Here is a 26770-nt window from a genome sequence, read left to right as displayed (position 1 = left end):
CCAGTGTTAGATCCTCCACAGTACCCATTGCTTCATGGGATGAAGTTTTGAATGAGGTAGCTATGAGGCTGACGGCAGCAGAAAATCATTCAGTGGAGAGAAAAAATCTAGAGGAGTGATAGAAATACACATAATGTTATAGAATCCATTCCTGCAGTGTAGGATGAGCTCCACTGGGCACATTTAAATAATCTTCAGAATGCATGTTTAGAGATACTCATGTTTTGTCCAAGAGGAGAAGGTCTTTAATTTGGGGATCTTAATTTTCAAGTTTCATATTGCCATAAGATAGTTATACATATTGCTAGCAAAATACTAATGGATATGAATAAAATTTTAACTCTTCTGAATTTAAAAGTATGTTGTTTTCACTTCTAAGTGTAAGAAAATGAATGTACTTTATTTTCATTCATTTCAATCATTCATATGCTATATAATAAATGTCTTTTTATAGTTTTTCTATAAAAATTTAAATGATTTGTTTAGATTCCCTTTGGAATGTTTTATTGAGATATGAGGGAATCACAGCACTGAATTAACTACTGAGTATAATTTATTACTACTTTTATATTTACTTAAAAACTCTAAACATCTTCCTTTTTATGATTGACATGGCTATTTTTAAACTAATACCACTGACTCAAATGTCACATTGTAGTACAAAATTATCAATTGCAGTACAGAAGCAACAACTTTTGGGTTGTAATGGAAGCATTATAAATGAAGGAATGATTGAATTAAAAAACAAGCAAATGCTGTAGTACAGGAAAACAACGAATATATGCTCTCAGAGCTTTGTAACTAATTATAGAAAGAGATATGTGGGCTTTGAAAGATGTAGACCAACTACTAGTTCACCAAGAATTTTAAAATATAACTTTAAAAAGCACACTTATATATTAACATTAGTAGACCTCTCTTTATCACTTTGAAAGCTTCTCTTAAAGTATAATCAGGACTGTGATCATTTGAAGCTAGAGAGTTTTTATGATTAGAGGGTGTCATTCCCTTTATTGCGACAGAGGTAATAGTTCTTTTTTACATTGGAATCTGGGTTCACAGTTTTTTTGTTTGTGTTTTTTGCTGCACTGGAGATTGAACCCAGGGCCTCATGCTTGCTATGCAAGGTCTCTACTACTTGCACAGCTAGCTGGGGTTTTTTGTGTGCTTGGTTGGTTTTACATACACTTATATTTCATCCTTAGTTTCTAACCTTTATATGTGTAGTACCTTGTTTCTCATATACATATCTTTCATATGACGAGTGATTTAAGTGTATCCAGGTATTTATCTGACCTAATTACAGATCTTTTATTTAGCTGAAGTTTTAAGATATTTCAAGTAAGCAAACCAGAAGAAAAATGACCATATGAATTCCTCTAAAATTTTTTTAAAAGTAAGATCTTTAGGATTCTTTCATGTGATATTACTTAAATCCCAGATAATGTGTGTACAAATGGAGTTTATTAGATATGCTAAAATTCTTATGTGTTCTTTTTCTCTGATGGACAATGTTTTCTAGTTTCTCCAAAACATTGGAATCACTTAAAATTTTTCCTTTATAAGAAAAATTCTTTCATGGAAACTGTGCTTTCACTGACATAAGCCCCTGAAATTTTTATCTATAATATAATACTTTCACAATAAATTTTCCCAAATTCTTACTTAGATTTGGTATACAGGATAGAGTTGTTCCTAATTGATTAATGCAACCAGACATAAATTGAGTTACAAACCACTCTTATAGTACTTGCCAATTCAAAAGTTTTAGAAAAATTCAGTGAAATAATAGTAAAAGAGCTTAACATTAACTGTCTAACAGGTGGTATTTTTTAGGTTTTCTGAATGGTGAAAATAATAAGGACAAAAGCCTAATAGAGCTTTTAAAGTTGAATAACTTATCGAAGACATAGGTCAAACTCAAGGAGTTCTATGATTTTCAATTCAATTCTAAATATCAGAAAGTTTTACTGTAACTCTTATTGTAATAAGGTGAATGCCTGCTATCGGATATGTGCAGCAATTCATTTACTAAAGTTTTGTAGTGTCATAGAACTTGAGGCTAATTTTTTTCTTTCAATATTCAAAGAAACTGCACCAATGTTTTTGCCTTTCATCATTTCTGATGAGTTGACTGTTTTTTGCTGTTGTACCTCTTTCTTATTCTACCTGCAACATGTCATTTTCTTGCAAGCTACTTTTAAGATATTCTCTTTAACACTAATTTTAAATAACTTCATTTGTTTCAGTACAGTTTTCTTTCTCTTCTTGTGGTTCATTGAGTTTTTTAAATCTGTGGGCTTACAATCTTCATCAAATTTAAAATTTTTCAGTCACTATTCATTTTTTCCCCCTATTTCCTCACTCCAACTTCTTATGGTCACACAGGTGACTTATACCTGTATTAGACTGCTTAAAGTTGCCCCATAGCTTATGGATGCCTTGTTCTTTCTATCTTTTGTTGTTTTTTAAAATTTGTGTTTAATTTTGGAGAACTTCTATTGCTAGTTCTTGAAGGTCACTATTTTTCTTCTGTAGTACTTAATCATAAGCTCTCAAAAAGTATGGCTTTTCTGTGTTAGAAACTGTCATCTCCACAAGTTCAAATTTATTCGTTTTCAGGTTTTCCATGTCTGTTGCCTCATGTTTTCCTCTGTCTTTTGGAACATGCTGTTTTAGTAACTGCTGTTAGGCTCTTCTCTACTAATTTCATCACTGCTATCCTTTATGGGTCTATTTCTAGCTGTTGATTTTATTGTATATCTATTGGAGTTTGTTATTTTCCTGCTTCTTTGTGTGTCTAGCAGTTTTTGATTGGTTGTCAGACATTATCATTTTTAACTGCTGAGTTCTGAAGACTTCTTTCTTCCTTAGCATATTTTCTTTCACCTGTGTTTTGGGACATAGTTAAGTCATTTAGAAAAAAAATTGATCATTTTCTGGCTTGCTTCTAAATTTTCCAGGCTGATTCAAAGACAAACTTTTCCCCACTACTATGACAGTATTCTTCTACAGACTTCCTTCTCACCCAGTGTGTTAGGGCTTTTTGTTCTTAATAGACCTGTTTGGATTGTTAGCATTATTCTTCCTAATTTTTTTCTACAGATCGTTCCTGTACTCTAACATTTCCTCACGTGTATGCATGGATCCATATTTAGTTCAAGATCTGATCACTTCTCAAACAGCTGTCTTCTCTCCTGCATTCTGACATAGGAACTGTATCCACTTGGCTTTCCTGAATTCTGAACCATGTCTGCTCTACTCTCAGAAATGCCAGACTCTGTTTAGGCCCTACAGTCCTGTAAAAACTCTTCTGGCAGCAAACTTGGACAATGATAGTTCTCATCTTGCTTTCCTTGTGATCACTGTCCTGCATGGCCTGTTGTCCACAGACTGCTGATGACTATTGGTTAGAAGGTTGTCTATATTTTTTTTTTCAGTTGTCTCAGTAAGTAGATCTGCTCTTATTTCACTATATCTGCAAGCAGAAAGCCCTTGTAACATACCTGATAGATGTGAGTGTTAGGATTGATAATCACCATTGCCTCCATCAAATGTGTATAGCCATCTCTTGGCATCGTCAGGGGAGTAAATATTCTGAGGCCCTGCCAAGAGCTTGAAAAATATCCAAAGTTGACAGGTGCTAAAATTCCTTATACAAAATGGTATAGAATTTGCATAGGGCCTATATACATTCTCTGGTGCACTTTAAGTCATCTCTAGATTACTGTAACACCTTACTGTAACAATTTAAATGTTATAGTTGTGATACCACACCATTTAGGGAATAAAGAGAAGAAAAAAATATACATGTTCAGTACAGATACAATTGAAAAAAATTTTTTCAATCTGTGGTTGGTTGAATCCATGATACAGAACAGGTGGATACAAGCTATCAACTGCATAATGATGTCTGGAAAGGGTAAAAACCTTTATCCATGACTGTCTTGCCATCCAGACATAATAGGAATGTTTATGAAATACAGAAAGTCATTGGTTTACGATGTTTGAGTTGACCTTTTTTTTTCTAGAAGAGCAAGGGATTACACTTAAGATGAAACTCAAGAAAATTTCCCAGCATGAAGGCAGCAAGTCAGCAATGACCATCACACATGAGTTAGGGCATTTGCAATTGATGATCTTGACCATCCTAAAGAATAAGAAGCAAACCAGTGAGGCTGTGTAATTGTCAACATTGGTTAAAACCACTGTCGTCACAAAGAAAAGAGCAGGCCTACTGATGGTATGGAAAAAATTCTTATCACATGTTTTGAAGACCAAAGGTAGAAGTGCATACTGCCCACTGATCCATGTTGAGCAAGAAGTCTTTTCAATATATGAACAGAGAGCAAATGACAGTCCTACATATATGCAAATGTTTACAGCAACTCAAACGTGACTCTAAGACTTTAAAAGGTATTGAAACTATTATGACGTGAAGGCCAGTGGCAAAGCAGCGAGTGTTGATACTTAAGATGCTGAAACTTTTGAGAAATAGCTACATAGAATAATTGTAGATGAGAACTATTTGTCATAATAAAACCATGGATCCAAGGCCCCAAACTCTTGGGATTCCACATGCCAGGTCCAGCCACTCACCCCCAAATGCCAAATAAAGAGACATGGTGAAGGCAGGGAAAGGAGATTTGTTACATATCTCAGGACATGCCATATAAGAGTCAGAAGAAAAATTCATCTCATCTCTAGCTATCCCTGGGGTACAGACATGAGCTAGAGGATTAAGTAGACAAAAGAACTGGACTCAGGGGACAAAGGAATGCATAGTTAATCCGTCCCAGTCATAGGCATGTCCTGGTTGGTCATTATCTCAGTCCTTGTCCTGGAGAGGTTCTGGAATTGTTATCTAGAGAGTGGTCCACCCTGAGGAGGGTCTACTGTTGGGGGTAGTTTTATGGCCCCTTTTCATAAGGATGTTATTGATCATCGTTGTCCTTCATTGATTCCAAGGGGGTCACAAGGTAGCTGGATAGAATGTGGCTTAGAGTAAAGACAGATACAAAACGGAGGAGAGATGCCATAATTTTCTCCTGATTTTAGTTCATTCATGGGACTGAGTAAGGAGTCCATGCTTTTCAGCTAAAGCAGCTTGAGCACCTCTTACAAGAACATTTAATATTGAAGAAATGAGCCAATTCTGTCAGTGAATGTGAGTGTACATGCATCCCTCCAGAACCCAATACAATGGCAGGATGCAAAGCATCCCAAGCCTTGGGTAGAAATAAATCAGGGTTTAAATTAAAGCCTTCCCTAATCAACCATTTGGAGAAAACCAGAGCCCTCAACACTGGGAGCCAGCACATGATTCCCATTTTTTGACACTGCAACAAGAAAGCTTGGATGACATGAGCATTGTTTGAACACTGGTTTTGATCTGTTTTATTCCACAGGCAAATCATATTGTAGGAAAGCAACATTCTTCTAATCTCAGACAATGAATGTTCCAGGGTATCCACACACAGCTTATTGGCAACACACATATTGATGTAAAGACCGTGGATTTGCTGCTGAACACAACCACATTTATTCAACCAATGGACCAAAGTACAATAGCTGGGTTCAAAGTCTCTTATTTATCCCAAAACATTTACATAGGCCGTCAAAGGGACTGAATGTGTGTCTGAATGCTCTAAAGAGTTTGAGGAAGGTTTTAATATTCTAAATGCTATCCAGTGCATCACTGCCACATGGGAAGAAGTCACACAGCAATACATGGAAAACTTTTAGAAGAAAGTTTTGAAGTCACATGTGAACACATTCAAAGGATTTAATGAAGATTCTGCTGCTGGTGAAATTGTAAGTAGCGAGATATTAGTGCCTGGGAAACAGCTAACATTGGACATTGAGGCTGAGGAACTTTCCAATGACATTGGAGGAAGAAAGAAGAAAAGTTGAGGCAGAGAAAGTAGTTATACTTGAAGAACCAAAAAGTTCACAGCAAAGAAACTGATTACTATTGGCAGTGGCTTATGAATGGTAGAAGAAATAGATGTCAATTAGGAGAGGAGTGCAAGAGGTGAATGCAGATACAAGAAGCTCTTGTTTGCCATAGAGAAAGCCATAATGAAAAGAAGAACAAACTGGACAAACTTTGTATCTTCCTAAAAGACATGATGCCTGGCACACCACAAGCACTGATTACCCCATGCACTCTACCAGAGATTCTTGAGCCTCAACGGAAGAGAGAAAAATTGATGACTTTGCTGTTTCTGCATCTTCGTCAATCAGGAATTAATTTTAATTCAATGCTTCAAACATTCTTCAGGTTCAGTGTACTTTCAACTGTGTATGTCAAGGGTGAGTACTAATACCACCATCCTGTTCTCTGCACCTGGCACAGTATTCAATAAATTATAGGAGATAGTCAAGGTTTTAATTGTAAAATAGGCTTTGTGTTAGATGATTTTGCCCATCTATAGTTTAATACAAGTGTTCTGAGCATGTTTACAGTAGGCTCAGCTAAGCTATGGTAGTCAGTATATTAAATGCATTTTCAAATCATGATGGTACTGGGATATAATAAGTAAGAAGTTGAAGAATATCTGTATTCATGTATTAGGTAATTTAACAATAAGTTTAAAAGAAAAGCGATAGATAATCCATGAGACAAAATGTCCGAAATTGGTAAGGAGATGAAGAAAGCATAAGAGGATAAAACTCTGGTAAAACTCTAGACCTCCCAAGTGTCTCCTCGGAATGTAAGAGACGTCCATTGAGCTGAATACATGCCATATCTCATGGACTTCTGCACTGTCCTGTCAGAAGCAAAGCCTGCTGTTCCACAGAAAAGAGAAGAAGGTTATACAATAACAACAATTAACTCCAACACTTTGCTATACACGTACAGTGGCGCAGCAATTGTTCTACATGCTTAACATGTAGCAATCATATAAACTTACTGTGATGACACATTGAGATTGCTATTATTATTAATCACCACTTAATTGAGGAGGAAACTGTTACACAGAGTGGTTGACTAATTTTCCCAGAGTCAAATCATTGGATGTCAAGCTCATCATTCAGAACTGTGTAGAGAACCTGTACCAGTTTGCTAATGTTGGACTCTGAGGATAAATAAGAAAGACAGAAGGAAGAAAAGAGGAAGGAAGGAAGGAAGGAAAGGGAAGGAAAGGAGGGAGAGAGGTAAAAATGGAGGCGGGGGGGGAAGAGGGATGGAGGGTACATTAAAAAATAATAGAAATTCCCAGAATTCAGAAGTGCTCGCAATTGTTTTGATCATAGGAATGTTAGACTGTGACTGAACTCAAATCAGTTTTGCTAGGATTTAGAAAACGGTCGTAAGAAAGGCAGAGGGAAAGGTTATGTCCACAACAAATTTTAATCCTAAACTAGATTGTAAATATGTGACTAAAACAGTTCAATACCAGGGAAAGTAACTATACAAATGTACAAGAAAGAAAGACAAAGACATTTATCAGGTATTTTAGATTCATCCAGCGAGGCCAGGGAAGCAATGGCAGTCTGACAGCTTAGACAAGACTTCCTCTAGTTTGACAGAGGTGTGACTTACAATTTGATGTGCCTACCAGTTGTCCTCATATGTTGCCCTTTTGTTTTTCTAAATATCTATCTATGAAGAGCAAAGGTTAATTCTGTGTGAGTGCAATAATAGCCATATATATTTTATTCTTTTGAAAAAGGGCATTATGAGTAGAGACAGGTAGGGAGATGGTAGAATTTGAAAAGGAGCAAATTGTAAAAGAAGGGAGTGGCTCAAAATTTTCTCCATATAAGGGGACTACATTACTCATCTGATAAAATATTTTAATATATTTTTCTGTCTCACACTGCCTCAGTTAGTTGGAGTCTTTTGAGTTGATTATTTTCTCTTTTGATATGTAAATGAACACTTGAAAGTTGAGCCTTATTCAATCTTTCAGCAATAACTTTTATCAGCTAATCAGATCCACACCTAGTTGAGATACACACAGCTCACATGGATGAGGTGACCAGAATGGAGGAGGAAATCTGTGGATCCTGACAGAATATTTTTGGTGTGTCTTGGCAGAGAAGCAACTCATTTTGGACTGGTCTGTTTGGTATATTGCAGAATCTTCCTTGCATAAGAGGGTCTTTACTACCTCTGGCTCCTGTTCACAATATAGTAGCACAGTAGCCCCCTTTTCCACAGGGATACATTCTAAGATTCCCTAGAGGGTGCCTGAAATGTTGGAGACTACCAAACCCTACATATATACTTTGTCTTTTCTATACTTACATACCTATGAAAAAATTTAATTTATAAATTAGGCACAGCAAGAGATTTACTGTCCTACAGTAAAGTAGGACAATGATGACATATACTCTAATGGAAGTTATGTGAATGTGTCTGTCTTTCTCAAAATACTTTACACATTCACCCTCTACCTGTGATGATGAGAGATGATACAATGCCTGAATGTAGAAATGAAGTGAGGCAAACGGCATAGGTGTTGTGAGGTGTTGTGAGGCTACCATGGTAGAGGTTACTTGAACTGCAGGGGGTGATGTGATAACACAGAAGTGTACTATGTGACCAGTGGGCGAGATGCATATACAGCATGGATACATTGGATGAAGGGGTGATTCATGTCCCAAGTGGAATGAAATAAGATAGTATCAGATTTTTATCATACTACTCAGAATGGTACACAATTAAATCTTATGAATTATTTCTGGAATTTTCTGTTTAATATTTTTGGCCTGCAGGTAACTCAAACCATGGGTAAATAAACATGGAAAGACAACCCACAGGTGGGGAGACTACTGTACTGTTTCCCAGTCATTATGACAGCTCAGAGTACTTTGTGTGAGACCCACTGCTTGCTTCCCCAAGACAAAACAAACACATGAAGAATTAGCCTTGTATATGTTACGGGTTTACCTAAGGTAGCCCTACAGCAACTAATAGGCCCTGAACTCACCTATAAATGCCAGAGTGACTCAAATGTGTACAGACTGCCCTAAGCCAGGTTTTTCTCCATTTCTCTCAAGGGTTAAAACAACAACAACAAAACTTTCAATATCCAATGCCTGTTCTTTCTAGTCTCATTGCCTTTCTTTTCCTAGCCATCCCCACACTCACCTTTAGACTCAGTAAGAGGGAAAAGGAGCCAGGCACTGGTGGCTCCTAGCTACTCAGTGTAATTCTAGCTTTTCAGGAGGCAGAGATTAGTAGGATCATGGTTCAAAGCCAGCCTGGACAAATAGTTCATGAGACCTATCTCAGAAAAAAACCCTTCTCAACAAAGGGCTGGTGGAATGGTTCAAGGTGAAGGCCCTGAGTTCAAGCCCCAGTACCAGAAAAAAGAAAAAAAGAGGGAAAATGAATAGATAGAGGAGAGGAAATAGCACTTCTATCACCTCTTTAGATCATCTTGGAGGACACTGAATCTTTTCTATGTTGGGATGCATTTTCTGCCACTAGTCTTTCTCCTAGGTTTAAGATCTTATGAAAAGTGCTAGAGTAAATCACATCACATATCAGCACACATTGCTGCTTTTTCTGTTCTCACCATCCTATCCCCCTGGTTACATTTCATTTCAACTGGTTAAAGGGGATTTTAAGATATATTAACATTGCACTTGGATCACACTTAGAAATGATATGAATCAAATGTGAAGTGACTGTGCCTTTTAAAATGTCTTCCAAGGTTTCTCAAAGTGTATCTTACAGAGCACTAGCTCTATGGCTAGATTAAGGGGCACTATCTAGAAAACAATTCCTTAGTCAAGTTAGTTGGGAGAGGCTGGACTGAACAAATGACCTCAGTGCTAGCTTTATAGTCCCTGAGCTATGTTAATAAGTGTTAGGATCACAGTGCCCAGGTGGGATAATTCTAGGGCTTACCAAATAAATTTTATCATGGAGTCAGTGTTCCCAACTATTGCTAGAGCTACAAACAAGAAAAAAAGACTCCAGTGTTCATATTACATAACTACAGGGATTGGTGCCATTTATATAAATTGCCATGTGAATGGTTCACACCATTCTTAGTTACAAGGACTTAATCTTACACAATTTGGGGAGCTGGGTAAATAGTCCCTGAAAAGTTTTGTTTCTTTCTGACACTGGTGCATCACACTGGCAGAACAGGTGGTTAGAAATAGAAGACTGTGTGTAAAGAGGAGGAGAGTAGAGGCAGGCTACAACCCAGCAGTAGGGGCTAGAACCCATGTGACTGATGGTGCCATCCCTTCTTTCTGCCTCCAACCTTGATAAAATGGGTGTAGAAGTGGGTGTCCTTCATCATGGAGCTAAACATGTGACAGCCCAGGAGGTAGAGAAACTGAGGAGAAGAGAGCAGGATATAGACCAGCTGCAGCCCAACACCAGTGACATGAGTCAGAAGATAGGGACAGTGCTGAAAGGCTACAAAAGTGGCTGCTCAACCTTCCAACTATAAAAAGTGATGTACCTACTGATATATTTAGGTCTTTTGAATCTCTCACAAAAATGTCTTTTGTGGCCCCCCCCCCCAACCAGAAATATTCAAGGAAAGGAGTTGCAGGAGGCGTGGTTCAGCCTAGCCATTTGTCACGTTATAAATCCCCTTCATGCACCCTGGAGTTCTGCAGGAGTTCCTCATGTGCCACCCTAAAGATGTTAATCAACCACTGCAATATTCTTACTTCAGTAAGGGTTGCAAAGTCTGTAACAGGCAATCCTAGTGATGAAATAAATGCTTATTCCAACCAGTTTTCTGTGAGAGAAATAGCCAGCAATTAGAAATTTTTCCGTCCTTCCTTCCTTCCTTCTTTCCTTCCTTCCTTCCTTCCTCCTTCCCTTCCTTCTTTCCTTTCCCATCCCCTTCCTTTGACAGAATCTCACTGTACAGTTCAGCCAGGCCTTGAACTCAAGAACCTCCTGTCTTAGCTTTGCTAATGCTTGATCACAGGCATGTGCCAATATGCCCAGCTGAAATTTCCCTTTTAATTGTATTAACTTAGTACCCTATGGTCTGTGTCGGGGGGTCTTAATCCTACCATTTACCAGTATAAAGTGGATACATTCATTCTACCTTTCACAATGACAAAAAACTTGAATTAATCTTAAATCTTTCTTAATTCCCAACAATATCAAGAGAAAACAGAAAACTTTTCTCTTCTTTCTCAATGCCCTATGCATCTTAGAGGCAATTCACAATTCAAGAAAAACAACCTTGCACTTTTTAATAGCGAAGGAAAGAAATGCCTTTTAAAAATCTAATTTGTGGAAGGTGTAATTTTCCCTTTTGTCATCCCTGCTATATATCCCATTTCTGTACTCAACCATTGTTGTGGTTTTTCTTTATCTTTGACTACTAAAATGTTCACATCTCCACAAATCTCATTTTTTCTTAGAATTTGTATAACATTAACAATTATGTATTCTTAGAGTACTGTGGCACTGCTTATAGAGGTCCTGTGTGGTTTTAACTTTATTAAATTCATAATTTAGGGACATACTGATATTCTTTTCCAATTAGTCTCTATGACTCTTCAAAGAATTATTTTATCTCAGATAACATCAAATAAAACTGCTTATAATTTTTTATTTGCTTTATAATTCTTTAAAGGACACAAAGACATCATTTGTGAATAGCTGATCAAATGTTAGAATTTCCTTTTGGATTCAAAAGTCCTGTTAAACTGAGATTGTATTTGAAGTTCAATTTATTTAAATATCCTGCTTCATGACTGACCCATGAGAGGTTGTCTAGGGAAAAGACTGATCAAGATAACATGATTTTTTCTATCCCTCTTGGGTTAAAAATAATTAAAAAGACACTTGCCACTGATGTAGGTAGAAGACCAAGTAATGTATAAGAGAAATGACAGTTGTCTGTCCTACTCGGCAGAGGAGATCTTAGAACTACAAAAGCAAAGACACTATCAAGAAAATGACAAAAACTTAACATGAGACTAAAATTTAAGGAAAATAACTACAGGTAGATAAAAGATACCCTTTTCCCAAAGAAAGAGACATTTCCAGATATAAACATAGAGTAAATTTTCCTGACATGTTACAATGATTAAATAGAACATTGTTTTGAGCATCATACCTTGCCCAATAACCAGTTTACATAATTACTCTAAATAATTATTGAAAATTTATCAAAAGGTGCTGTACTGCAAGAATCTGATAAATCAATACCTCTTTATTAAGAAATAATTTTAAAGTAATTTATAGTACAAATTCAGTAAAATACATTTCTGAAGGGTGAACAGCATTCTGTATTTCTAAGTCACTATCATCCAAATATTTCAAGATACCCAGCTTTTGAGTGGAAAAAAAGTTGCTATTTCTGAAATCTGTTTGGAAACTGAAATAAATTGATCTTGCAAATGAACTTTTAGTTCAATCTTTAAAAAAAAAGTACTCCATGCTTGTGGTTTTGAGGGGTTAGAGAGCAGTATCTGGGTCTTATTATCTCCAATTTTAGATGCTTTTCTTTTCCCTTTGAAGTGTTTCAGCATTTTAATTAAGCAAAGACCTCACAGTAGTCACATCCTAAGAAAGCTCTAGCTCTATGTTGACCATTGCCTTACTTTTAGTAAAGTTTTATTCTCTAGGATAAAATTAAGTTTATAGGTTAATAGAGACTGTTTTTAAAAGTTCACTTTGTATTAGAAATTTTCTTTATTTAAAGGTTTTTCTCATTTTCCCCTTAAAATTTTTATGTTGATAAATCCAAAAAACCTAAAAAAATAAAAGCACTAACTTATACACAAATACTCATAAAGATTACTTGTAACAACATAATGGAAAACCACTCAGAAGTGAATGATTAATTGTAGTATAGCTATACAATGGGATACAATAAAATAGATATACACACTAATACAGATAAATCTCAAGATTATTGTGCTAAATAAACAAAAGAATTTAGGCAAAAAAAGAATGTATACTATATGATTCCATTTATATTTAATCTAGGAAATGCAGACTAATTTGTAGGGAATGAATAAAAAGGTCAGTACTTCCCAGAAGTGAGGACAGATGGATAAGTAAACATTGGTGAGGGATTTGTGGATGTCCTGATATGTGTCACTCATAGGACAGGAGTCAGAGTCAGTTGCTGCAAAAAAAAAAAGCCACTTATAGTAGACATACTTAGTAATTCTTTACTGAGTGCTTACTGTATGGTTAGTCTCTTTCTTATTACATTCATTAACAACTGAAAACTGCAAACCACCTCTTCAAACAACTCCAAAATGGAAGCAGTTATTATCTCTTCTTCACAGATAAGTAAACTGACTCCAAGAAGTTGTCCCCTATGCTGGCTGTACCTATGTCAAATGACACAGGCTACCCTCACTTACTTAGACACCACTTGCTGACTTACATTGCTAGCTGACTTGTTGGATCTAAATTCTACAGGATTGGATTGGCCAGCTTGAATTGCCTGTTTTGCATTCACTCAGTCATGTCTAAGGAACAGTCCTTGGGAGGGTTGGCATAAATACTAATCTTAAGCAATTTTTTTTCTTATTTTATTTTTTCTTTATTTATGTATTTATGTGTGCATACATTGTTTGGGCCATTTCTCCCCCCTGCCTCCTCTCTTTCCCTCCCACCTCCCTTGCTGCCAGGCAGAACCTGTTCTGCCCTTTTCTCCAATTTTGTTGAAGAGGAGACATAAATAATAATAAGAAAAATAAAGCGTTTTTGCTAGTTGAAATAGGATAGCTATACAGACAGATTCCTAGCATTGCTTCCATGCACAAGTGTGTTACAACCTAAATTGATTCATCTTTACCTGATCTCTTCACTACTTCCCAGTCACCTTCCCATATTGACCTCTGTCATTTTAAAGTTACTGTATTAGTTCCTCTGTAGTGGGGACATCAAACACTTTCAAGTTTTGGGTCTCCTACCTGTCCCCATTTCTCCCGTATGTGCTCTCCCCTTAGCATGTGACCCAAGTCCAACAACATTACTACCTTTGCCCTAGATCTAAAGTCTGCATATGAGGGAGAACATATGATTTTTGGTCTTCTGAGCCTGGCTGACCTTGCTCAGAATGATGTTCTCTAGTTCCATTCATTTACCTGCAAATGATAAGATTTCATTCTTCTTCATGGCTGAGTAAAATTCCATTGTGTATAAGTACTACATTTTCTTAATCCATTTGTCAGTAACGGGGCATCTTGGCTGTTTCCATAATTTGGCTATTGTGAATATTGCTGCAATAAACATGGGTGTGCAGGTGCCTCTGGAGTAACCTGAGTCGCATTCCTTTGGGTATATCCCTAGGAGTAGGATTGCTGGATCATATGGCAAACCTATGTTTAGTTTTTTAAAGAAGCCTCCATATTGTTTTCCAGAGTGGTTGCACTAGCTTGTATTCCCACCAGCTTGTCCAAGGTTTCCTTTTTCTCCACATCCTTGCCAAGACCTATTGGTGGTAGTATTTTCGATGATGGCTATTCTAACAGGGGTGAGGTGGAATCTTGGTGTGGTTTTGATTTGCATTTCCTTTATGGCTAGAGATGGTAAGCATTTTTTCACGTGTTTTTTTGGCCATTTGAATTTCTTCTTTTGAGAAAATTCTGTTTAGTTCAGTTGCCCATTTCTTTATCAGTTTATTGATTTTGGGAAAGTTTAGTTTTTTGAGCTCCCTGTATATTCTGGTTATCAGTCCTTTGTGTGATGTGTAGCTGGCAAATATTTTCTCCCACTCTGTGGGTGGTCCCTTTAGTTTAGAGACCATTTCTTTTGTTGTGCAGATGCTTTTTAATTTTATGTAGTCCCATTTGTCCATCCTTTCTCTTAGTTGCTGAGCTACTGGGGTTCTATTGGGGAAGTCCTTGCCTATACCTATTGCTTCCAGAATATTCCCTGCTCTTTCCTATACTAACTTCATAGTTTCAGGTCTGATATTCAGGTCCTTGATCCATTTTGAGTTGATACTAGTACAGGGTGATAGACATGGATCTAATTTCAGTTTTTTGCAGATGGATAACCACTTTTCCCAACAACATTTGTTGAAGACACTGTCTTTTCTCCATCATATATCTTTGGTGCCTTTGTCAAAAATAAGGTGGGCATAGCTGTGTGGATTCATATCCGGGTCTTCTATTCTGTTCCACTGGTCTTCATATCTGTTTTTGTGCCAGTGTCATTCTGTTTTTATTACTATTGCTTTGTAATATAGTTTGAAATCAGGTATTGTGATACCTCCAGCTTTGCTCTTTTTCTGAGTAAGCAAATTTGTATTCTTATTTAATTATGGCTTAAATAGGACCTAAACTCTTTGGTACTATTTATAGGATGGGTTTGCTTTCAAAACTACTGATTATTCTATGAATTGAGGGTGAAATTTGAATCTCAAAGCTGAGACAAGCTTTGTTCAATGTTACATTTAATTAAAATTTTTTTCCTGTTATTAGTCATGATGAAATAATTGGTACTGGATTTGTATCTATTCATACATAGTTATAAGACCAGACGAAATATATCAAGGGGCTGTTTTCAAGCACTGGAAAACAGGAGAAATAATACTGTAATTTTGAGGGTAGAGAAGTACCAAAGAAGAGACAAACATTTACTCCAGTTCTCTGGAGTCCTTTCCCCAGTTAGTGCATAAAGGTGGAGCACAAATGCAGCAGAAGACTTGTGCAATAAGAATGAAGGGCTGGAATTGGGGCTGTTAAAGTGGCCAGAATTTCCAGCACTGGGTTATAGAGGAGATATAACTGTACAAGGTAAGGAAGAAACAGACTTCACACATAGACATTCTTGGTAAGAATTGCACTGTGCATACAAAAAATGAAACATGAAAAAAATCTTGCAAAATGTGGTATTTCTGAGATTGAGCACTGAAGGCAGGTATCACAGTTAATGTAGTACTGAAAGACATTCTGGATGAACCAGAATACAGATTTGTCACTGGGCATCATGGATATTTAGTTGACATCTAAGAAAGGACATGATTTCAGCAAGTAATCAGGTCCTAGAGCATGAACTTCATCCAAAGTCTAAGAAAAGCAATGGTTTTTTCACCATAAGAAAAACTAAAACCAAGCTTGATATGATTAAAAGTTTATATCCCCCAACTTAATTGTTTGCTAGAACAAAATTCAATGCACTTCTTTAATACAGTCCAGATCAGACTACATCTCATCCACAATGTCCAGTATACAATTTTAAAAAGAGACATTTGTAGAACCAAGAAAATGTAATCCATAACAAAGAAAACAGTCACTAGGAGGCCAAGTTGTTGGAGTTGCCAGATGACTTTAAACTAGATATAACATGAATGGTCAAGAACTTAAAAGAAAAAATGTTGAGACAGTTGAGATTGGAAAAATATCAGCAAAAATTTGGAACTGGACCAAAGAAGTAAATGGATATTCTGGAACTAAAGTATACCTAAAATGAGAAAATATGTTAGATGGCCTTAACAGTAGATTTGGGGCTATTGAAGAAGGCTGGTAAACCTGGGGGCAAGTCTACAGAAATTATTTAACCTGAAAAATAGAGAGGAGGAGCTGGAAAAAAATGAACAGAGACTCTGTGACTTGTGTGAAAATATCAAGAGGTCTAACATGTGTATAATTGGAATCCCAAAAGGAGAGGATACATAAAATGGACAAAAACAGGATTAGAGAACCCAGGAACTATTCCAAGATGGCGGCTAGAGGGAGGAAGCAGAAAGCGAGCCTCCTATAGTGAAATCTTGGAGAGACGCTGGAGACACACTTTGCAGGCATAATCACCGAGAAAAGGCATAACTTTGACCCCTCCACACCTCCAGCCGGTGCAGAGAATCTCCACTTCACGTTAAACGGAGAACCGAGGAGGCCCCCGGGGCCGCCAGTGGCCGGCGCCCATACGGCTTGGGAAGACGTGGACCAGTTTACTGTCGATTAGTACACTAACACTCCCTGTTTATACCTTTGAAACTCTCTTGCCTGATACCTTGTTCTGCTTTCTCCCTCTTGTCTGTATATTTGTTTTCCCCTTTTCTTTAACTTCTTGCTTTCCATCTCAGCTCACTCTTCCATTCTCAATATTACCATTGTTATTATTACAAGCTAGAAAATACTTAATTACACACAGTACAGGGACAGTAACAACACCAAGGACAATGACAGGAAGACAGAAAAAACAAGGAAACCAGTTTCCCCACAGCAAAAAATTAGTACAGGAACCAGAGGGGAATGAAGAGAACAGAAACTCAGAGCCAGACTCCAACAAAATGAAGATAAACTATGCCAAAGGACCCAATGAAGCCTACAAGAATAATTTAAAAGAAGACATACTACAAGTACTCAATGAGAATTTTATAGAGATGATACTGGATAGGGTCAACCAAAATGTACAGGAGACACTCAAGAAATTCCAAGACAATAAAAATAGAGAATTTGAAAAAGCAAAAGAAGAAATAAAGGAAACCATAGAAGCACTGTATAAACACCAAAGTGAAAGAGAGAACACAATGAATAAATGGATAAATGAACTCAGGACAAAAATAGACAACAATAAAGAAGAAAACAGCCAGGATATGGAAAACCTCAGAAAAAAGAACGAAACAGAACTGCAAAACAAAACGGAAGGCCAATCCAGCAGAATAGAACAAACAGAAGACAGAATCTCAGAACTTGAAGATGAAATGGTAATTAAAGGAAAAACTGAAGAACTATTAATTAAACAACTCAAGACCTGTGAAAAGAAAATGCAAGAACTCACCGACTCCATCAAAAGACCAAACTTGAGAATCATGGGCATCGAAGAAGGAGAAGAGGTGCAAGCGAAGGGAATGCGTAATATATTCAACAAAATAATAACGGAAAATTTCCCAAATCTAGAGAAAGATATTCCCATACAAATGCAAGAGGCCTCCAGGACATCAAACAGACCAGATCAAAATAGAACTACTCCACGACATATCATCATTAAAACAACAAGTTCAGAAACTAAGGAAAGAATATTGAAGGCTGCAAGAGAGAAAAAACAAGTAACATACAAAGGTAAACCCATCAAAATCACAGCAGACTTCTCAACAGAAACATTAAAAGCAAGAAGAGCGTGGGGTGAGATCTTCCGGGCACTGAATGAAAATAACTTCAACCCCAGGATACTCTACCCAGCAAAGCTATCATTCAAAATAGATGGAGCAATAAAAGTCTTCCATGATAAGCAGAAACTAAAACAATATGTGACCACAAAGCCACCATTACAAAAGATTCTGCAAGGGATCCTGCACACAGAAAGTGACACCCAACTTAACCATGAAAAGGCGGGCAGCACCAAACCACAGGATAAGAAAAAGCAAGACAGTAGAGAGTAACATCAAGTTAGGTACACACAATCAAACCTTCAAACAACTAAGATAACTAAATGGCAGGAATCACCACATACCTATCAGTACTAACACTTAATGTTAATGGACTTAATTCACCCATCAAAAGACACCGTTTGACAAAATGGATTAAAAAAGAAGATCCAACAATTTGTTGCTTACAGGAGACTCATCTCACCGACAGAAATAAGCATATGCTTAGGATGAAAGGCTGGAAGAAGATTTACCAAGCCAATGGCCCCCCAAAACAAGCAGGAGTAGCAATACTTATCTCTGACAAAGTAGACTTCAAACCTACATTGATCAAACGAGATAAAGAAGGACATTCCATACTAATAAAAGGGGAAATAGACCAAAAGGAAATAATAATCATCAATCTGTACGCACCCAATGTCAACGCACCCAATTTCATCAAACATACCCTGAAAGACCTAAAAGCATATATAAACGCCAACACAGTGGTTGTGGGAGACTTTAACACTCCATTATCATCAATAGATAGGTCATCCAAACAAAAACTCAATAAAGAAATCCAAGATCTAAAATATGCAATAGATCAAGTGGACCTAGTAGATGTCTACAGAACATTTCATCCAACCTCTACACAATATACATTCTTCTCAGCAGCCCATGGAACCTTCTCCAAAATAGATCATATCCTAGGGCACAAAGCAAGTCTCAGCAAATATAAGAAAATAGAAATAATACCATGCATACTATCTGACCACAATGCAGTAAAAGTAGAACTCAACAACAAAAGTAAAGACAAAAAACATGCAAACAGCTGGAAACTAAATAACTCATTACTTAATGAAGAATGGATCATTGATGCAATAAAAGAGGAAATTAAAATGTTCCTGGAAGTCAATGAAAATGAAAACACAACCTACCGGAACCTATGGGACACAGCTAAGGCAGTCTTGAGAGGAAAGTTTATAGCCATGAGTGCATATATTAAAAAGATTGAAAGATCCCAAATCAATGACCTAATGATACATCTCAAACTCCTAGAAAAACAAGAACAAGCAAATCCCAAAACAAATAGAAGGAGAGAAATAATAAAAATAAGAGCTGAAATCAACGAAATAGAAACCAAAAAAACCATACAAAGAATTAATGAAACAAAAAGTTGGTTCTTTGAAAAAATAAACAAGATCGATAGACCCCTGGCAAACCTGACTAAAATGAGGAGAGAAAAAACCCAAATTAGTAGAATCAGGAATGCAAAAGGGGAGATAACAACAAACACCATGGAAGTCCAGGAAATCATCAGCGACTACTTTGAGAACCTATATTCAAATAAATTTGAAAATCTAAAAGAAATGGACAGATTTCTAGATACATATGATCATCCAAAACTGAACCAAGAGGAAATTAATCACCTGAATAGACCTATAACACAAAATGAAATTGAAGCAGCAATCAAGAGTCTCCCCAAAAAGAAAAGTCCAGGACCTGATGGATTCTCTGCTGAATTCTATCAGACCTTTAAAGAAGAACTGATACCAACCCTCCTTAAACTGTTCCATGAAATAGAAAGGGAAGGAAAACTGCCAAACACATTTTATGAAGCCAGTATTACACTTATCCCAAAACCAGGCAAAGACACCTCCAAAAAGGAGAACTATAGGCCAATCTCCTTAATGAACATTGATGCAAAAATCCTCAACAAAATAATGGCAAATCGAATTCAGCAACACATCAAAAAGATTATTCACCACGACCAAGTAGGCTTCATCCCAGGGATGCAGGGGTGGTTCAACATACGAAAATCAATAAACGTAATAAACCACATTAACAGAAGCAAAGACAAAAACCACTTGATCATCTCAATAGATGCAGAAAAAGCCTTTGATAAGATCCAACATCATTTCATGATAAAAGCTCTAAGAAAACTAGGAATAGAAGGAAAGTTCTTCAACATTATAAAAGCTATATATGACAAACCTACAGCCAGCATTATACTTAACGGAGAAAAATTAAAACCATTCCCTCTAAAATCAGGAACCAGACAAGGATGCCCACTATCTCCACTCCTATTCAACATAGTACTGGAATTCCTAGCCAGAGCAATTAGGCAAGAAGAAGGAATAAAAGGAATACAAATAGGTAAAGAAACTGTCAAAATATCCCTATTTGCAGACGACATGATCCTATACCTTAAAGACCCAAAAAAACTCTACTCAGAAGCTTCTAGACATCATCAATAGCTATAGCAAAGTAGCAGGATATAAAATCAACATAGAAAAATCATTAGCATTTCTATACACTAACAATGAGCAAACGGAAAAAGAATGTATGAAAACAATTCCATTTACAATAGCCTCAAAAAAAATCAAATACCTAGGTGTAAACCTAACAAAAGATGTGAAAGACCTCTACAAGGAAAACTATACACTTCTGAAGAAAGAGATTGAGGAAGACTATAGAAAGTGGAGAGATCTCCCATGCTCATGGATTGGTAGAATCAACATAGTAAAAATGTCTATACTCCCAAAAGTAATCTACATGTTTAATGCAATTCCCATCAAAATTCCAATGACATTCATCAAAGAGATTGAAAAATCTACTGTTAAATTTATATGGAAAAACAAGAGGCCACGAATAGCCAAGGCAATACTCAGTCAAAAGAACAATGCAGGAGGTATCACAATACCTGACTTCAAACTATATTACAAAGCAATAACAATAAAAACAGCATGGTACTGGCACAAAAACAGACATGAAGACCAGTGGAACAGAATAGAGGATCCAGATATGAAGCCACACAACTATGAGCAACTTATCTTTGACAAAGGAGCTAAAAATATACGATGGAGAAATAGCAGCCTCTTCAACAAAAACTGCTGGGAAAACTGGTTAGCAGTCTGCAAAAAACTGAAACTAGATCCATGTATATCACCCTATACCAAGATTAACTCAAAATGGATCAAGGATCTTAATATCAGACCCCAAACTCTTAAGTTGATACAAGAAAGAGTAGGAAATACTCTGGAGTTAGTAGGTATAGGTAAGAACTTTCTCAATGAAACCCCAGCAGCACAGCAACTAAGAGATAGCATAGATAAATGGGACCTCATAAAACTAAAAAGCTTCTGTTCATCAAAAGAAATGGTCTCTAAACTGAAGAGAACACCCACAGAGTGGGAGAAAATATTTGCCAATTATACATCAGACAAAGGACTGATAACCAGAATATACAGGGAACTTAAAAAACTAAATTCTCCCAAAACTAATGAACCAATAAAGAAATGGGCAAGTGAACTAAACAGAACTTTCTCAAAAGAAGAAATTCAAATGGGCAAAAAACACATGAAAAAATGCTCACCATCTCTAGCAATAAAGGAAATGCAAATTAAAACCACACTAAGATTCCACCTCACCCCTGTTAGAATAGCCATCATCAGCAACACCACCAACAACAGGTGTTGGCGAGGATGTGGGGAAAAAGGAACCCTCTTACACTGTTGGTGGGAATGTAGACTAGTACAACCACTCTGGAAAAAAATTTGGAGGCTACTTAAAAAGCTGGACATCGATCTACCATTTGATCCAGCAATACCACTCTTGGGGATATACCCAAAAGACTGTTACTCCAGAGGCACCTGCACATCCATGTTTATTGCGGCACTATTCACAATAGCCAAGTTATGGAAACAGCCAAGATGCCCCACCACTGACGAATGGATTAAGAAAATGTGGTATCTATACACAATGGAATTTTATGCAGCCATGAAGAAGAACGAAATGTTATCATTCGCTGGTAAATGGATGGAATTGGAGAACATCATTCTGAGTGAGGTTAGCCTGGCTCAAAAAACCAAAAATCGTATGTTCTCCCTTTTATGTGGACATTAGATCAAGGGCAAACACAACAAGGGGATTGGACTTTGAGCACATGATAAAAGCGAGAGCACACAAGGGAGGGGTGAGGATAGGTAAGACACCTAAAAAACTAGCTAGCATTTGTTGCCCTTAATGCAGAGAAACTAAAGCAGATACCTTAAAGCAACTGAGGCCAATAGGAAAAGGGGACCAGGTACTAGAGAAAAGGTTAGATCAAAAAGAATTAACCTAGAAGGTAACACCCACGCACAGGAAATCAATGTGAGTCAATGCCCTGTATAGCTATCTTTATCTCAACCAGCAAAACCCCTTGTTCCTTCCTATTATTGCTTATACTCTCTCTACAACAAAATTAGAGATAAGGGCAAAATAGTTTCTGCTGGGTATTGAGGGGGGGAGCGGGAGGGGGTGGAGTGGGTGGTAAGGGAGGGGGTGGGGGCAGGGGGGAGAAATAAACCAAGCCTTGTATGCACATATGAATAATAAAAGAAAAATGAAAAAAAAAAAGAATTAACCCAGAAGGTAACACACACGAAAAAAAAAAAAAAAAACAGGATTAGAAGAAATAACCAGCCAAATGTCCTGAATTTAGTGAAAAACATCAATTTACAGAACAGAGAATCTCAGCTAAATGCATGCAGAATAAAAATACTAGCCAGGTGGTGAGGCTTATGCCTGTAATCCCAGCTACACTGGAGGCAAAGGTCAGGAGGATTGCAGTTTGAGAACAGCCTGGACAAAAGGTTAGTGACACCCCATCTCAGACAATAGGCTGGGCATTGGTGGTATGCAGCTGTGATCAGAGCTATGTGGGAAGACATAGGTAGGAGGATTGCAGACAGAAGCCAGCCAGGCAAAAATGTAAAACCCTACCTGAAAAATAAGTAAAGCAAAGAATGACTAGGGGTGTGACTCAAGTAAGTGGTACAGCATCTGCCTATTAAATCAAGGACCCAAGTACAAACAAATCCTAGTACTGCAAACAAAGAAACAATAGCAAAGCCCAAAGCAAAGTCAAGGGGGAAAAAAGACATGTTAGGTATAGGGGAACAATAACAAGAATGATGCAGAAAGAAAGGAGGGAGGAAGAAAGGGAGAGAGAGGGGAAAGGGAAAGGGGAGAGGCAGAGAAAGAGGAAGGGGGAAAAGAGGAATGGAGGGAGAGGAGGAGCTAGAGAGAGAGAGAGAGAGAGAATCAGGGATTAAAATGTTGAACAAATATCCTTCACAAAGAAGCGTGAACTGAAGATATTTTCATACAAACAAAATCTGAAATAATGTCTCCAGCAGACTTGCACTTCAAGAAATGCAGAAGAAAGTCCTTTGGATTGAAGAGTAGTGGGGTCAGATGGAAATTCTGATCTACCAGAAGTAATGAAGAAAACCAGACAAGATAATGTTGTGAATAAACATAATTCATAATTGTCTCTTAATTTCCTTACAAGACAACTAACTGTACACACATATACACTGCTTATGGGATTATGTCATTTGTAAATTTGAAATCTATGAAAACAACAGTAGAAAAGAGAGAATGTATAAATGAATGCACACAGAAAGTTATTACATGTAACATGAAATGGAACAATATTTGCCCTAAGTGTGCTACGTTAAGCTAAGGGTGCATAGTGTAGTCTCTGGAGGAGCTAAGAGCTTGCATACTACAGTCACTAGCAAATTTCACTCACATATTTGCTTTAACATCATTTCTCATTGACAGCTAAGTTCGAAGTAGGTAAAACAACTCTTATAACATGTATAAATAATTTGGTTAAGGGCTGAAACAAGGATAAAATATAATGCATTTTTATGTCTCTAAGTGTTATTATCTCAACCTAAACTTTTAACGAGATCTAACATCTAATAAATCCTTGAATTGGCATGCTTAGTTAGTTGTAATGTTCCCCCAGGAAAGTCTACATGACAAAATGGAATATTCTTCTTTCTTTATTTACTTTTGTCTTTGATATTTTGGATCAAGTTTTGTTTGTTTGTTTGTTTGTTCACACCATGTGTATTCTTATATAGAGGCCACAAAATCCCAAAGAGAACATTTTTGAGGGTGATAATAAAAGTTTATTAAAGGTTAGATAAAGTTGTTATAAGAGGCTATGGTGGGCCAGGTGGAAGACAGAAGTAGAGACAGCTCAAAGAAAAAATGTAAAATGTAATGTATCGGATAGCGTCTATTGGTCATTAGAATAGCTACTGAAAAAACTTTGATCATAGTAAATAACAGAAATTCTATTCTACAGAAGAAAACACATTTTCAAAGCAAAAATACGCCATCTTATACCATTTGATTTGTGTTTGGATCCAAACCACAAATCCATGAAAAGAGCACTATTCCATAAATTATAGTCCTCAATTTTAATAATTAAGTTGTTGATATATCTATACATTGAATAAATTTTCTAACATAGATTTTCATTGTTTTACAAACAACATAAAATGACAACATGATATTTTTAGACAATTAAAACACTAATATGATAGCATTATTTATTATTTGTTAAAAAGACTCTGGCTTCATGTGTTTAATCCTATTTTAACGGAAACAAGTACATAAAATGGGATAATTTTGTAGGTTTTTCTCTTGGCAAAGATTGCCTTCTGCAGGATAGTTTGCCCTTTAAGATTCTATTTCAGGATCAGATTGTGATCAGGAACCAGAAATACTGAAACATCAGTCAAAACAAAAGGAATACAACTGCAATTATAAAGAGTACATTTACACTGTCTCCATTTTTAAAAGACTAAAAATAGAATTTTAGAAGAAAGCTTGATTCTTGGAATGACAAACCTGGGTCTGTACCATTTAACTCATGATTTTAAATGGGCACAATGAACAAAGAATTTATTTAGCAGAGGATTGTTTAACAAATGTGTCTACTCACTTGGATTTCTGATCAAACCTGCATGATTCTGAGACTGCTTGTCACTTTGGGGCTCTGTCTTTGACCATTTTTTTTTGTTTCCCAGTCTTTCCTGCCTGGTCTTCATCAGACTTCATTTTTTCTTTATTCTTAGCCATCGATTGTGGATTTGTCTCATTCATCCCAAAGACCAGCTAGAACTTACAACCTCAATACAAGCCAAATTTCATTACTCAGATGGAGAATTCTGTAGCCCATGGATATCACTAAGTGGATGAATAAATGGCTTAAAGGTTCACATCAAAATAAATGTGCTCACCTACTGTGCCAACAAGCACACTAGTGGTGTACAGATGATTTAGGAAAAGGTACAAAGTTTCTATTCTTATCTTTACTTATGAGGTAGAAGAAGAAGTGAATCCTATGCTTATTAATACCTACAGCTCTCATAAAGCACGACTGAAAATACAAAGACACCAATATGATTCAAAGTGCATCGTCTAACTTTGCAAACTAGTGCTATTCTGAATGAAAGAAAATTCCCTGCAGAAAATTCAAGTAATAAACCCTTAAGAGCAAAGGCTAAGTTGAAGGACAACCAAAATTAAAGGACAGTGAAAAATCAGGCAGAGAAAAATGAAAAAGCAAAATAAGATAAAAATTCCAAGAGTTAGGACTGACCACATGTCTAACACCCACCAGTCAAAATTAACTGTTATTTGTAAATTATAAAATTTCCTTTCTCATAAAAAAGGTCTCCTTAAAACAAAACCTTGCACAAGTATTCCAAAGTTTTAAATTTGTTTAATACCATCTCTCAAACAATCATATTATAGTAATGGCAAAAGTAAAACAAATGGAAAACACAGAGGCCAAAAATTATCAAAGGATGAGTTTCGTGAGAATAATACATGATTCTTGAATCAAGGCATGTCTACAAAGATTTGAGACATGGGTTGTTCTTGGGATGGAAAATTGGAAAATAGTTTGGTTGAATGTGTGTATTAAACACATAAAAATGATTATCACATTGTACAAAGGCTTAATAATGGGCTGGGCTGGGAAGCATCTCATGTTTGTGGGGCGACGTGAGTTCTCTGCCTTACAGATAAGGTTACATAACTTTCTAATCATACACAGATTTAAATCCATTTTGAAAATTAAAACAGACATTATTTCTGATGAGAAATACTGTTAATAATAATATGGTTTAATAATAAAAAAGAGCTACAAATAAACTTGCAGGAATATTATATTCAGCTGTGACTGTGGGTAAGCGATTCTATTCTGGTACATAATTGTCTTTCCTCTTCTTTTATTTTCACCTTAGCTCTCCTTTAGCTCCTGTGCGATCTCTGCTCATTGCTTTAAGATTGCTGTAATTATTATTTACCAAATTTGGATAATTTGCTTTTCCAAAGGACAATAATTAAGCTATCAAGAGAACTAGATTAGGTGCCCAGGTGTATGAGGAGGGGCATTAAACACTATAATTCTAGACAAGAGAAACTAAAGGAACTTGGTAATCATGTTATTCTATGACTTTGGAACAAAGGGAAAAACTATCATCAGTTTTTGATATTCTGCGTTTGTTTATCTAGCAATCATTAATTTGTGAACAGTCAAGTCAAATATGAAGCAAGAAGCCTACATACTAAATACACAGAAGTTGACCTCTTCGGGGGGTTATAGCTTTGTCCTTTACACAGGACAGGTTTACAGAAAGACTAGAATGAAACTT

The sequence above is a fragment of the Castor canadensis genome, chromosome 10 (assembly GCF_047511655.1).
Source record: "Castor canadensis chromosome 10, mCasCan1.hap1v2, whole genome shotgun sequence".
NCBI classification, from domain to species: domain Eukaryota; kingdom Metazoa; phylum Chordata; class Mammalia; order Rodentia; family Castoridae; genus Castor; species Castor canadensis.
The sequence above is the reverse complement of the archived record's forward strand: the minus strand, read 5'-3'. Positions refer to the sequence as shown.